Source organism: Lagenorhynchus albirostris, chromosome 12 (genome assembly GCF_949774975.1).
Source record: "Lagenorhynchus albirostris chromosome 12, mLagAlb1.1, whole genome shotgun sequence".
Taxonomy (NCBI): Eukaryota; Metazoa; Chordata; class Mammalia; order Artiodactyla; family Delphinidae; genus Lagenorhynchus; species Lagenorhynchus albirostris.
In genome coordinates, this window is record NC_083106.1 from 67,977,511 (window position 1) to 67,991,121 (window position 13,611).

At 39.7% G+C, this 13,611-nt stretch overlaps 1 long non-coding RNA gene across 1 annotated transcript; it reads right to left on the bottom strand.

Moving 5' to 3' along the window:
- Nucleotides 1-410: 410 nt before the first annotated feature.
- LOC132530547 (uncharacterized) lies at nt 411-9,268 on the bottom strand. The gene is made up of 2 exons (XR_009543813.1): nt 8,762-9,268; nt 411-769 (listed from the first exon to the last, which is right to left on the bottom strand). It is a non-coding gene; the product is annotated as an uncharacterized LOC132530547 (long non-coding RNA).
- Nucleotides 9,269-13,611: the final 4,343 nt, after the last annotated feature.

Here is a 13,611-nt window from a genome sequence, read left to right on the forward strand (position 1 = left end):
AAAAAGGGGATACAGTGGGGGAGGCGAGCAGATGCCAGTTCCTAGAGATGGGAAAACGGAAGGGTTGTATTCTTGAGAAATGCAGTGCATATAAAAGTATTGTTGCTGGAAATAATCAATAAACAATCCATAACAGGAACAGAAAAGAGTTTTAACTGCGGCCTACAGCCCTGGACACAGCCTTTCAAATAACTCTGAGGAATTGCTCCTGAAAAGCATGGTTTTCAACAGTTTTATATTTTGTCAGAACAAAGAATATCAAACAAGTCAGGGATGCATTCCTTCAAGGTTTCAAAAAAACAGATTAGCATGTACACAGCCAGTCAGTATGGCCTTGGCACCAGGAAGGAAGTCTTATCATTGAAGGAGTACCAGCATTGGCTGCCAAGGAAAGAGCTCTAATTTTAACACAGGGTCAATGCACTTTTCTTTAATGATTAAAGCAGAGGTACAGTGTATGTTTGATAGGCCACAAACCGGCTGTTTTAGTTAGCATAAAATTCAAGTTAAATTACGTATAAGCCAGGATGACTTTCCCCATACCTCAATATGTGAACATTTCTTCCATTAGTATCTAGTTTTTAAAAAAACAAAAGAAGGATCACAGTTTAATTTCACGTCCTCTTGTTCAAAGGAAGTCAGTAATAGGATAGCCCAAGATGCCAGAAGAGAAAACTGCACGTTCTAGAAGCACATACAACACATCCAAGTCTGGAGATGGAATAATGAGGTTTTGTCCTTTAATGGTAATGTTCGTTAGGTCCACCTACTGACATGAAAGTACGAAACAGCATTAAAATGATATTAGAAGCAGAGCATCAAACAACAAAGTTTTATTTTTAAAAAGGCTACTGCCAGTAATTTTTCTCAAATTGCAAGCAAATATACCAAATAAACTTTACTTAAGGACATTCACAAATTATTAGGAAATGAATCAACACAAAAAATACCCAAGTCATACTATAAAAGGATTATTTATCTTCCCCTTCTAGAAAATTTTTGTAGAATGTGGATGAAGCTTGTGCAAAAATAGATTTTTAGAGTAGCAAGATACATAATAGCAAAACACTGGAAATACAAACACCTGAGATTTAAGGAATGTTGATAAAGTAAAACATTAGGCAGGCATTTAAAATGTGAGTAAAAACCTGGTGTTTGTCTTATATTTTTAAAAAGCCAAATGCAAAATATATATACAGTATGACCTCAGCTATATTCATATACATAATATATAAAAAGTGTGTAAGTCAATTTACCAATATCCTTAGCAGTGTGTGGATCTAAGTTATTTATTTTATTTATTACTTTATTACTTATCTGAGTATGGGTTAGTTATTTTTATTCCTTTATACTTTTCTGAATTTCTAGATTTTCTATAATGTGTATATAGTCTTATGATCTATAAAACAAAATAGAGAAAAAAATGAGAGGACTAGCTATTCATAGAAACTGAGCCCAATTTGGAAACTGTAAATACGTAAAGTAACACAACAAAAAAGAAAGTGATATAGCAAAATTTTAACAGCGGTTATATCTAGGCAATGAGAGCATGGCTGTTTTCTTCTTTATACTTTAAGATATCTACCAAAATGTGTTTCATGAGCATATATTATGTTAGAATATTAAATATTTTGGGGGACTCCCCTGGTGGTCAGTGGTTAAGACTCCATGCTTCCACTGCAGGGGGCACGGGTTCAATCCCTGGTTGGGGAACTAAGACCCTGCAGGCTGCGTGGCATGGCCAAAAAAAACAAACAAGAAAAAAGAACATTAAATATTTTTTAAGCTGGTAAGAATAATTCCATCATGTTAGGTATAATTTTAAACTAATGGGCAAATCCTGGCACAAATACTTCCTGAGTGTGTCTGATACTGCTAGTTGCCTACCTAATATACAAGTTCTTCTCCCTTACCAACACTGATTGTGTTGTAAATGACAATGTTCTATTCTGAAAGAAAAAAAAAAAGATATCTCAACAGCCCCCGCTTTCAGCTAGGGGTGACCTGTGACATGGCCCTGGCCAATGAGATGTAAGTGGAATCACTGGATGGAGAGGCAGAGAAAGGCCTTTCATATTTATGTCTATCTCCTTCCCTTTTCTTTGTACTTGAAATGAGAATGTACTGGCCGAAGTTCCAGCAGCCTTATTGTGAACATGAAGATGAGAACCACAGCTTAAGGGTGAGGAAACAAAAATCTAAAAAAGAGCCTGAGTTCCTGGTGATATCTCAGAGCAGCCGTATCAGTCTTCTTGACTGCCTACCTCCAGACTTCCCATAACATCAGAGAAAATAAACCTCTATCTCATTATTTAGGTTTTCTGCTACATTCAGCCAAATTCAATCCCTAACTGCTACCTACAATAGGTGTGACTTTGGAAGTATTATTTAGCCTTTTGTGCTACATTGAATAATTGGCCCTAATTCTTCACTCCTCCTTGCATGCACACCCTTGTTATGGACTTATGTGGAGTATCCTTCCTTGCCCTTTGAGTTTAGCTATATGACTTGCTTTGGCCAATGGGATGTATGGAAGTGACAGTGTATCAAGTTCAGAGTCAAGGCCTTAAGAGACCCCACATTTCTTCTTTCCCTCTTGAGCTTGTGTCATTGTCATGAGAAGAACATACCCTGGCTAGCTCTTGGGTCCCAGGAGAAGAATGAGAGGCACATGGAGCAGAATTGCCTGAACCAGTCTTTCAATGAGATGCAGAGCTGTCCAGATGGGCCCAACCTAGATCAGCCCAACTCCAGCCAACCTACAGATGTGTGATAACAAATAAGCATTGTTTTAAACCACTGAGTTTTGGGGTAGCTTATTATACAATATTACTGTGATAATAGTTCATCTATAAACCTCTCAATGGTCCAAATTTCTCATTTATGAAACAAAGATAATAATAGCATCTACCTCATAGATTTGTTAGAATAAAATGAGGGAATCCTTATGAAGCACTTAGCATAGTGTCTGGCATAGCTTAAGGGATCAATACATTTAGATATGATTATTACCTTTAACACTATTGTTGACAAAATCAATATGAAAATGTATTTCACACTCCCATGACTTATTGGAATTCCAGTCTTTGTAGAACAAGTTTTTTCTAGTTTTAACATGGCAGCAATTTAAAAGGAAACATGGAGGAACTAGAGAGCCTCCAAAAAATGATAAGAATCTTGTCAGAAAGAAATGGAAGGAGTTGGATATATTTACCTTAAGAAAAACATGGCCTAAGAACTAGTCTCAGTTTTGTTAGAAGAGAAAGAGGACTTTATGTTGTTTCAGAACACCAGAGTACAAATCTACAGACAGTAGTGGATCTAACTTAACATAAAACAAACAGAGTTGACCAGTTGTGATGGAAGTCATAGGAGAGAAAGTGAGCTCCATTTTACTGAATGCTTTTAACTCAAAGATAAATAGGATTATCTTCACGAAATGGCATAGACTTAATTCCTATGATTAAGTGACTTTAAGATGTCAGGGATCAGGGACTATCACACTTTTAAACAGGGGAATATATATGTGAGAGTGTGTATGTATTTCCCTAAAGTCTTAAGAGCAAATGAGTTGAGCATTTTACCATGTTTACTAATTTTTGTTGAACGGTGGACGGTGTAAATGTTATCCTTGTTGACTGCCTGAATTTTGTTGTCTCCCTTCAAGGAGTGTTGAGCTTTGGGTTTTTTTAGGCAGCTAAGTTATTTCTGGATCATTTTGATTCCTTTGAAAACTGTGTTTCAGCTGTACTAGGAAGAGACTAGAGTAGCCTTCACTCCAGGGGCAATTTTGCCCCACTACTAAGTAATGACTGCTCAGAGGTTTTCACTGAGGACTTCCCATTCTGACTGGTCAGAGCTCAAATGTCTGCCCATCCTCTGTGATTTCTGGGAATCATTTAGCTTGCAACTCCCTGGTTATTCTTTGATGGGCTGTGTGGATTTTCAGTCGATGTATGCACAGCCAAGCATTTAGCAAAGACTCAGATTTATGGAGCTGTGCTTTTTTTTTTTTTTTTTAAAAAAAAAAAAAAAACTCTGTCCTTCAAATTCAGCTCCCTCAGCCTCTGGGAATGCTGGTCTCTGTCTCCTCAACTCAGCTAATCTCTAGTCTCTGTTTGGGTTTATTTTCCAAGTATTCTGGAAATTGCCTCCACAAAGAAAGTTAGGGAGGCATTCAACCTCATATGCTCCCTTTTTCTCAGGCATCATAGTCCTGTGCTGTCTGTCTTCCAATGTCTGAAAACAGTTGCTTTATATATTTTGTCCAGTTTTCTGGTTGTTTGTGGCAGGAAGTTCAGTTCAGTCCTCGTTATTCCATCATGGTCAGAAGTGGAACTGTGGATAATCTTGGAGAGATGATAATAGGAAACAGTCACCTAGGAGAGTAGAAAATTATGCTTAATAGAAATTTTCAGTTCATTGCTGAGAAGAATGGATATTCATCTGAAGGTTACGATCATGAATATAAAGTGAAAGCAATCTGCCAAGTTGAGTGACTTTCTTCAGACATTGCTGAGTAGCTCGGGGGCCGCCTGGGAAAAATAGATAGTTTTCCTAGTCCAGAATTGGAGTGTTGCCAGAATAGCTGTTACAGTGATAGATCAGGACTTTTAAACCAGCTTTTTTTTTTTTCTTGTACTTTTATTTCCCATAAACCAGCTTTGATCAACAAAAGCAATTTAGCAGTTCTTTAGATATTGCAAAGACCTTACTAAGAAAGTTTCCATTTACTAACAGAGATATATAATGAACATTTGCAAGAGTTTACCAAGTTATTTCACAGATAATAACAAATGAGTGGTTCCTTACAACAGCATCACAAGAGCGTGAACTATCGTTCATTGCATTCTACAAATTCAAGATTCAGAGAGCAAAAAAGACCAGCCTAAGATTACACAACTACTAAGTCACAGGGCCATCTTAGTTCTACTGCTCAAATCAGTATTTCAAATTTGAAGGGAACTCTTTTAAGATTCTAAGAAAAGTTCTAGACTCCTTCCCCCAGAAAAATGCATAAGGCCCCTAATTTTACATGTAATTTCAGAGAATTCAGATTCTCTGAAACTCATGCAAGTGTCCATAGATTAAGATTCTCGAATGCACCTGGACAGTGGTTATGTGGATGTTCACTTTATAATTATGTATTCAATAGCGCATATGTTATATTAACGTTTTCTGTATATGCTTTATTTCATAATAAAAAGAAAAGGCACAATAACGTAGAACTTCTCTACTTTGAGTTATGCTTTTTGGCTATAGATCATTAAAATAGAGCTGCATCCTGGCTTCCAAAAAATCCTCAAAAAAAATCCAGATCTTGTGCTTTTCACTGTACCTCATTCTTCTCCATTATTATCCATATGCTATGCAATGGTTGGCTACTTTAAAAAAAAAAACAACACAGCCATTGTGTTAGTCTACGTAATATATGTGGTATACCGATTTTGAAATGGAGGAAGTCATAGTCTTAGAATTAGCTGACAATTTCCTTTCCAGTTTAACTTTCCTTCTCCACAAAAATGCTTGCTAACGGAAAGGGAAGCTGAATTTTCAGGGTAATGATGGAAAAGAAACTGTGGCACAAGCAAGACAATGCAAGTCGCTCCTTACTGCAGTTCCCCTTAGAAAAAGCATGAACTATTTTCAGTCTACTTCCCACATCCTTTCAGTGAAGAAGATCACAAGATCATTTTTTTTTTTTTTTTTTTTTTTGCGGTACACGGGCCTCTCACTGTTGTGGCCCCTCCTCTCCCGTTGCAGAGCACAGGCTCCGGACGCGCAGGCCCAGCGACCATGGCTCACAGGCCCAGCCGCTCCGCGGCATGTGGGATCCTCCCGGACCGGGGCACAAACCCGCGTCCCCTGCATCGGCAGGCGGACTCCCAACCACTGCGCCATCAGGGAAGCCCACACAAGATCATTTTTTAAAAAATATTTATTTATTTATTCGGTTGCATTGGGTCTTAATTGCAGCAGGCAGGCTCCTTAGTTGCAGCTTGCCGGCTCCTTAGTTGCGGATCACTAGCTCCTTAGTTGTGGCATGCAAACTCTTAGTTGAGGCATGCATGTGGGCTCTAATTACCAGACCAGGGATCGAACCCGAGCCCCCTGCATTGGGAGCGCAGAGTCTTATCCACTGCGGTGCCAGGGAAGTCCCACAAGATCATTTCTTAATCAACTTCCTTAGAGAGATTCCTCTTTAGAGGTTAGTTATATGGGCACAGATATGAAGAGGCAGAAAAAAAGCAAATTTTGAGTTTCCTGACACAAAAATAGCAAGCTTCTTAAGTTCATTAGGCTGACCCTTAAAAATCTACTTTTCTTTATGATTGTCAATTACCTTTAAAAATAAGATGAGGGCTTCCCTGGCGGCGCAGTGGTTGAGAGTCCGCCTGCTGATGCAGGGGACACGGGTTCGTGCCCCGGTCTGGGAAGATCCCACATGCCGTGGAGCGGCTGGGCCCGTGAGCCATGGCCACTGAGCCTGCGCGTCCGGAGCCTGTGCTCCGCAACGGGAGAGGCCACAACAGTGAGAGGCCCACGTACCGCAAAAAAAAAAAAAAAAAAAGATGAATGATGAGGAAAAGCATTAATTATTTTTGTTTCCCACCTTTTTCTCCATCACATGAATCAGCCAGTGGGGAAATAACAAACCTTAAGATCAGATTTTCACAACCCAGATGGGGTTGGGGGGAACCTGAAACACTTACTGCAGATCCCCAAGCATGGGGTCCTGCTCTTTCATGTGCTACAAAAGAATTGAAATTACAAGAACACAAAATGAAAAAATTAAATGAGTGAATTCTATTATAATCAAAATCGAGCTCTAAAAAAAAGTGAAGGCAATAGGTTCTTTCTTAAAGGTATTTTCTCCCCAAACCAGGTAAATGTCGTATACAGAAGAAAAAAAAAAATTCGTACACATAGTCCTAATAAGGAAAGCAGGATCTAAAGCATAAACATCTTTGCATTACAGCCTCTGTGGCAGTGATTCTCAACGCCGGAGAGTGAGGGATAGCATATCAGAAATACCATGGGAGCCCCCATGGTAAACTCTGGTATCTTATCTACTTACCTACTCTGTATATGCAGATAATGTTACTAGGTAGCTTTCACCCACCGACTCCCACACCCATCTCCCCAATCCTTACATTAAGAACCAAGTCTTCATTATTGCCTCTTGAATTACTTCAATTCTCTCCATTCCCACTTCTCCTGAATTTATTAAAGCAACTACTTTTTGTGGGGTCTGGGCCTGGATTACTACAGCAACCAACTAAATGAGCTCCCTGCCTCCAGTCTCGTCTCCCTCCGAATCCTTGCCTACACTAAAATGGTACTTCAAAAATGAATATCTGATCAAGTCATTCCCCTGCCTAAAACCTTATGAAGGCTTCTCAGTGGCCTTGGGGTAAAGTCCAAACTCCTTGGCACGGCATACAAGGTGATCATGATCTGATCTCAGCTCAGCCATCCAACCTCAGCTCTCACAACTACCTCCACTCCCCCAAGACCACACTCTTTCTACTCTCTGGCCATGTTTCATTACTTGCTGGCCTCCAGATCTTTGCACAGAGGTTACTTCCTCTATCTGAATGTCCCTTTTCCCTCTTCACCTGGTTAATTCCTCCATGTTTTCAGAAGCCATGTCTCCTATGAAACTTTCTCTGACCTGTCAATATTGGGTTTAGAGTCCTAAACCTTCACCTCCATCTGATTCCAAAACATTTTCACCATCCCAAGAGGAACGTCCATAGCCCATCCCCCCAGTACATGCACCTGACAGAGCTCTCAGTACTCTTGGGGAATCTATTTTCTTATCTGTCTCCCTGACTAGACCACAAGCTCCTTGAAGGCAGGGAACATATTTTGTGGAATCCCCAGCATCCCTAAGAACAGAGCCTGGGATGTAATAGTCACACCAGACGATCTGGGTTAGGGAGGTGAGTTTAGGAGTGGGCGAGTGAAAAAAAGAGAAATTTTAGATGACTTTAATGTCTTTATTGAAAAGTTAGCATGATTTTGGAAGGAATTACAATTTTGGAGGGAAAAGAGGAGGCATTTAAATGAGAGGTCTTCAGATCTTCCTTTGACATAACTTTTGATTCTCATGCTTTAGGATGTCTTACCTACCTCTAAGTACCCCTTTAAACATCCCCAGGAAGAGAGGATGCTTAGTCTTCTCTCCTTCCATCCATGCCTCAAACTAGAGTCGGCAGTTTCCAATGGTGCCTGGGAGTCAGAAGGTGGGCGCTGACTAACAGATCCCTAGACTTACAGGAAGAGCAGGTGTTGGAGGTGGGCATGAGGCCTGGGGATTAGGGCTCCAGACTGAACTTCATCTTTGTGCTTCTGTCTCCCTCTGAAGGGCACTATAGCATGGCTCCCAAGGACAAACTTTAATTTGGTACAGTCTAAACCCTTATTAAAGAAATAATATTTTCAGGCTCACAGACATAGAAAACAAACTTATGGTTACCAAAGGGGAAAGGGGGGGAGGGATAAATTAGGAATTTGGAATTAACAGATACACACTACTATATATAAAACAGATAAACAATAAAGACCTACTGTACAGCACAGGGAACTATATTCAATATCTTGTAATAACCTATAATGGAAAAGAATCTGAAAAAGAATATATATACATCTGATTCACTTTGCTGTACACCTGAAACTAACACGAGATTGTAAATCAACTATACTACAATTTTTAAAAAAGAAATAATTTTATTTTCTCAATTATCAAGGAACTCACCTTGCTCCGTAGTCCATAAGTCCTCATTTTTTTGAGGAGGAATTTTTTGGACCCTCTTCCAGCTTTGCTGACATTGTAAAAGAGCTGCATTCCACTTTTAGCAGCTATTTTCTTGGGGCCAGATAATGGCCCCAAATTCCATCAGATTATTTTAAGACAGTTGTCCCTCCAATGGGGAGGGCTGGACTGCCAATCCCTCCTGGCACGCTGCAAGTATATTCCGTAACATCTTACGGAAAAACCCGAACAAACTTTTTGGCCAACCCAATAGACAGCTAGTAATAGGTCACCTGAATTTCTCACCTGCACTCCAAGCTCATTATCTCTAACACTGATCTTCTCTCCAAGCCCATCCCACTCTTGGCATTCTTTGTTGGGATGAGTTGTCACTGATTTAATAACAGACCCAATGATTAAAGCAGCCGGGAACCTGCTTCGGGTAATCTTCCTTCTCTCCCTCCGTCACCCTTCACACGCAGTCTTGTCACTAGGCCAGCCCCTTCTACCTTCTTAGCCTGTCTGATGTCCATTCCCTTCCCTAATTACTTCCCTAGTTACTGTGTTTGGAGGTCTCTTAAACGTTTCATCTGCTTCTAGTCTGCCCCCCTCCCAAATGCAAGGCTGATCAAGTAATTCCCTATGTACGGCTCTTTGAAGATTTCCCACTACCTAGAAGACAAAATTCAGTCCCCCTAGAATGGGATGTAAGTTCCTCCTTGATCTGGCTTCATCTCTAGACCTGCACTGTCCAATCTGGTAGCCACCAACCACATGCATCTGTTTAAATTTAATGTGGTTAAAAATTACATGAAATTTAAAATTTAATTCTTCAGTTGCGCTAGCAACATGTGGTTAGTGGCTACCATATTTGACAGTGAAGATATAGAACTGTTCCATCATTGCAGAAAGTTCTGTTGGGCACTCATGCCTGCTGTACCTCAACTCGAACTTCCAAATGACTCTCACCCTTGAGCATTCTGTGCTTTGGCTAAAGCAACTTCCTTTAATTAGAATACTTGCCCTACCCAACTGTGACTTTCAAGACACAGTTCAAATGTCACCCTATTCAGTGAAGTCATTCCTAACCAAATCTCTCACCTACACATGGTTGGTCACTTCCCTCTTTGGGCCTCCACTGCATTTTATGCAGACCTCTACTCCTTGTCACTTATTGGTGTTCATGTCTGTTTCCCGTGACTACAGTGTGAGCTTGCGGGGTGAGGCAAGGGCCTACCAATCTTATTCATCTTTGTGTTCCAGGCTCCTAGACCAATGCCTGACATATAATACACACTCAGTAACAATTATTGTGAATGAATACATATTACAAATAAATATTCTTAAGGTCAAGAGTCTATCAGTCTTCATAAACAGCTAACACCCCAATTTAAATCCTTCACTGACAGGTAAAAACCTTGAAGAAGAAATGTATTGTCATTCAGGTCATCAAAATACATCAAAAGGATATCCTCTCCTAAATCACAGTCTCATGCTAGAGCTGCGTTCCATTTAAAATTAAGCCATGAGCAGTATGACAGTTTCAGTGGGTAACTGAAGTGGTTTGACAGGTGCACCAAGATGAGCCCGACTGCACAAGGAAGCAACTCTGACTTCAACAATTATTAGATACACACCCACAATACTAAAAGCATGAAAATTTGGCTGGCATTTAAATATTTATTAAGTGCCTAGTATAAAAATAGTTTATCGGGACACAAAAGAACACAACCCAACAGAAAAATGGGCAGAAGACCTAAAGAGACATTTCTCCAAAGAAGACATACAGATGGCCATTAGGCACATAAAAAGATGCTCAGCATCGCTGATTATTAGAGAAATGCAAATCAAAAATACAATGAAGGGACTTGCCTGGTGGTGCAGTGGTTAAGAATCTGCCTGCCAATGCAGGGGACACAGGTTCAAGCCCTGGTCCGGGAAGATCCCACATGCCGCGGAGCAACTAAGCCCACGTGCCACAACTACTGAGCCTGTGCTCTAGAGCCTGCAAGCCACAACTACTGAGCCCGTGTGCCACAACTACTGAGGCCCGTGTGCCTAGAGCCCGTGCTCCACAACAAGAGAAGCTACCGCAATGAGAAAGCCACACAACACAATGAAGAGTAGGCTCCGCTCGCCGCAACAAGAGAAAGCCCACACGCAGCAATGAAGACCCAATGCAGCCAAAAATAAATAAATAAATAAATAAATTTATATTAAAAAAAAGAAGTCTACGAATAACAAATGCTGGAGAGGGTGTGGAGAAAAGGGAAACCTCCTACACTGTTGGTGGGAATGTAAATTGGTACAGCCACTATGCAGAACAGTATGGAGGCTCCTCAAAAAACTAAAAATAGAATTGCCATATGATCCTGCAATCCCACTCCTGGGCATATATTCAGACAAAACTATAATTCGAAAAGAACCCATGTTCATAGCAGCACTATTTACAATAGCCAAGACATGGAAACAATCTAAATGTCTACTGACAGATAAATGGATAAAGAAGATGTGGTATACACACACACACACACACACACACACACACACACACACACATATACACACACACAATGGAATATTACCCAGCCGTAAAAAAGAATGAAATAATGCCATTTGCAGTAACATGGATGGACCTAGAGATTATCATACTAAGCAAAGTAAGAAAAAGACAAATACCATATAATATCTCCTATATGTGGAATCTAAAATATGACACAAATGAACATATCTACAAAACAGAAACAGACCCACAGACATAGGAAACAGACTTGTGGTTGCCAAGGGGTAGGGTAGGGAAGGAGTGGGAGTTTGGGATTAGTAGATGCAAACTATTATATACAGGATGGATAAACAACAAGGTCCTACTGTATAACACAGGGAACTATATTCAATATCCTGTGATAAACCATAATGGAAAAGAATATGAAAAAGAATATATATATGTATAACCAAATCACTTCACTGTACAGCAGAAATTAACACAACATTGTAAATCAACTATACTTCAATAAAGTTATTTTTAAAAATAGTTTATTGGGACACTTCCCATTATAAAAGTAACATTATCTTTATGGAAACCTGGGGGGGATAAAACTCCATCACCTATAGTTTCATTAACAAAGACTGACATTGTTAACATATTTGTGTAATTATTTATTCTGTATTTATCCATGTATGTATGTTTTACATTCTTATCATACCTTATATTATTCTTTTTTTTAAACATCTTTATTGGAGTATGATTGCTTTAAAATTAGTGTTAGTTTCTGCTGTATAACAAAGTGAATCAGCTGTACATATACATATATCCCCTTATCTCCTCCCTCTTGCATCTCCCTCCCACCCTCCCTAACCCATCCCTCTAGGTGGTCACAAAGCACTGAGCTGATCTCCCTGTGCTATGCGGCTGCTTCCCACTAGCTATCTATTTTACATTTGGTAGTGTATATATGCCCATGCCACCCTCTCACTTCGTCCCAGCTTACTCTTCCCCCTCCCCGTGTCCTCACGTCCATTCTCTACATCTGCGTCTTTATTCTTGTCCTGCCCCTAGGTTCTTCAGAAACATTTTTAAAATCAAATCTTCTTAAATAAATGGGCCAATGTTTAGGTTGTCTATTCTATGCCATTGGTCTATTGGGTGATCCCTAAACCAATACCACACTGTTTTAATTGAAATATTTGTATGATAAGGCTATGCGTCTGATAGGCATCATCCCCCTGCCTGATTCTTCCTCAGGAGTATCTTAGGTTATATAATCAGTTAACGATAGCCCCTGTTTATTGGCCCCTATGTTTTTTACTTCTTCACAATATGCTTGGACTATTAGCTCAAAGCCTGCCAGTGCCAAACTCAAATTCTTTACACATCTAATTGCATTAAACAGAGACCAAACAAGCATATTCTTTAGCCATTTAGAGCCTGCCTCTCACAAAACTGCAACTAATATCTGCTAGCCATAAGACAAACATTGTAGCTGTAAAAGACCCCAAACCATTGCTGCCTGTCTTAGCTCAGGCAGCTATAACAAAATACAGGCTGGGTGGCTTAAACAAAAGGTGTTTATTTCTCATATTTCTAGAGGCTGAGAAGTCCAAGATCAAGGTGCCAGCCTGGTCAGGTTCTGGCGAGAGCCCTCTTTCTGGTTTGCAGACATTCCTGGTGTCCACATATCAAGAGTGGAGAGGCAGCAAGCCCTTTGATGTCTCTTCTTATAAGGGCACTAATGCCATCATAGGAGCTCCACCCTCATGACCTTATCTGAACCTAATACCTCCCAAGGGCTCCACTTCCCAGTACTATTATCATATTAGGTGTTAGGGCTTCAACATAAGAATTTGTGGAGGACAAAACATTCAGTCCATAACACTGCCCTTTAGAACTCTCTGATCAGAGACGTCTCTCATTGCTGAAGGACATCATCTAGATCTGTAAGTCCCTCTCCGATTCCCCTCGGCCCATGACCTCCTTTGCCCTCATCCTCCTTCTATTCTTGGACTTTGTTCTTCCTTATGAATTTTAGGATCATCTTTTCATGTCCCAGAAAAAACTTATTGGGATAGTTATTGGAATTGTTTTGAATCTATAGATCTATTTGGGCAGCATGTTTAAATTTTTTTATCCTTTAAATTTTCTATTACTGAACATAAAATGTCTCATACATTTTGGCCTCAACTCTCTTTCAATAAAGTTTTAAATTTTTATTCATACAAGACTTGAACATCTTTTGTTATATTTTGATTGTTTGTGGCCAGTATGTAAAATTACATTGGTTTTTGTGCGTTGATTTTTGCTAAACTCTCTTATTAATTCTACTAATAATTTATTTGTGGATTCTCAGCTTTTCTAA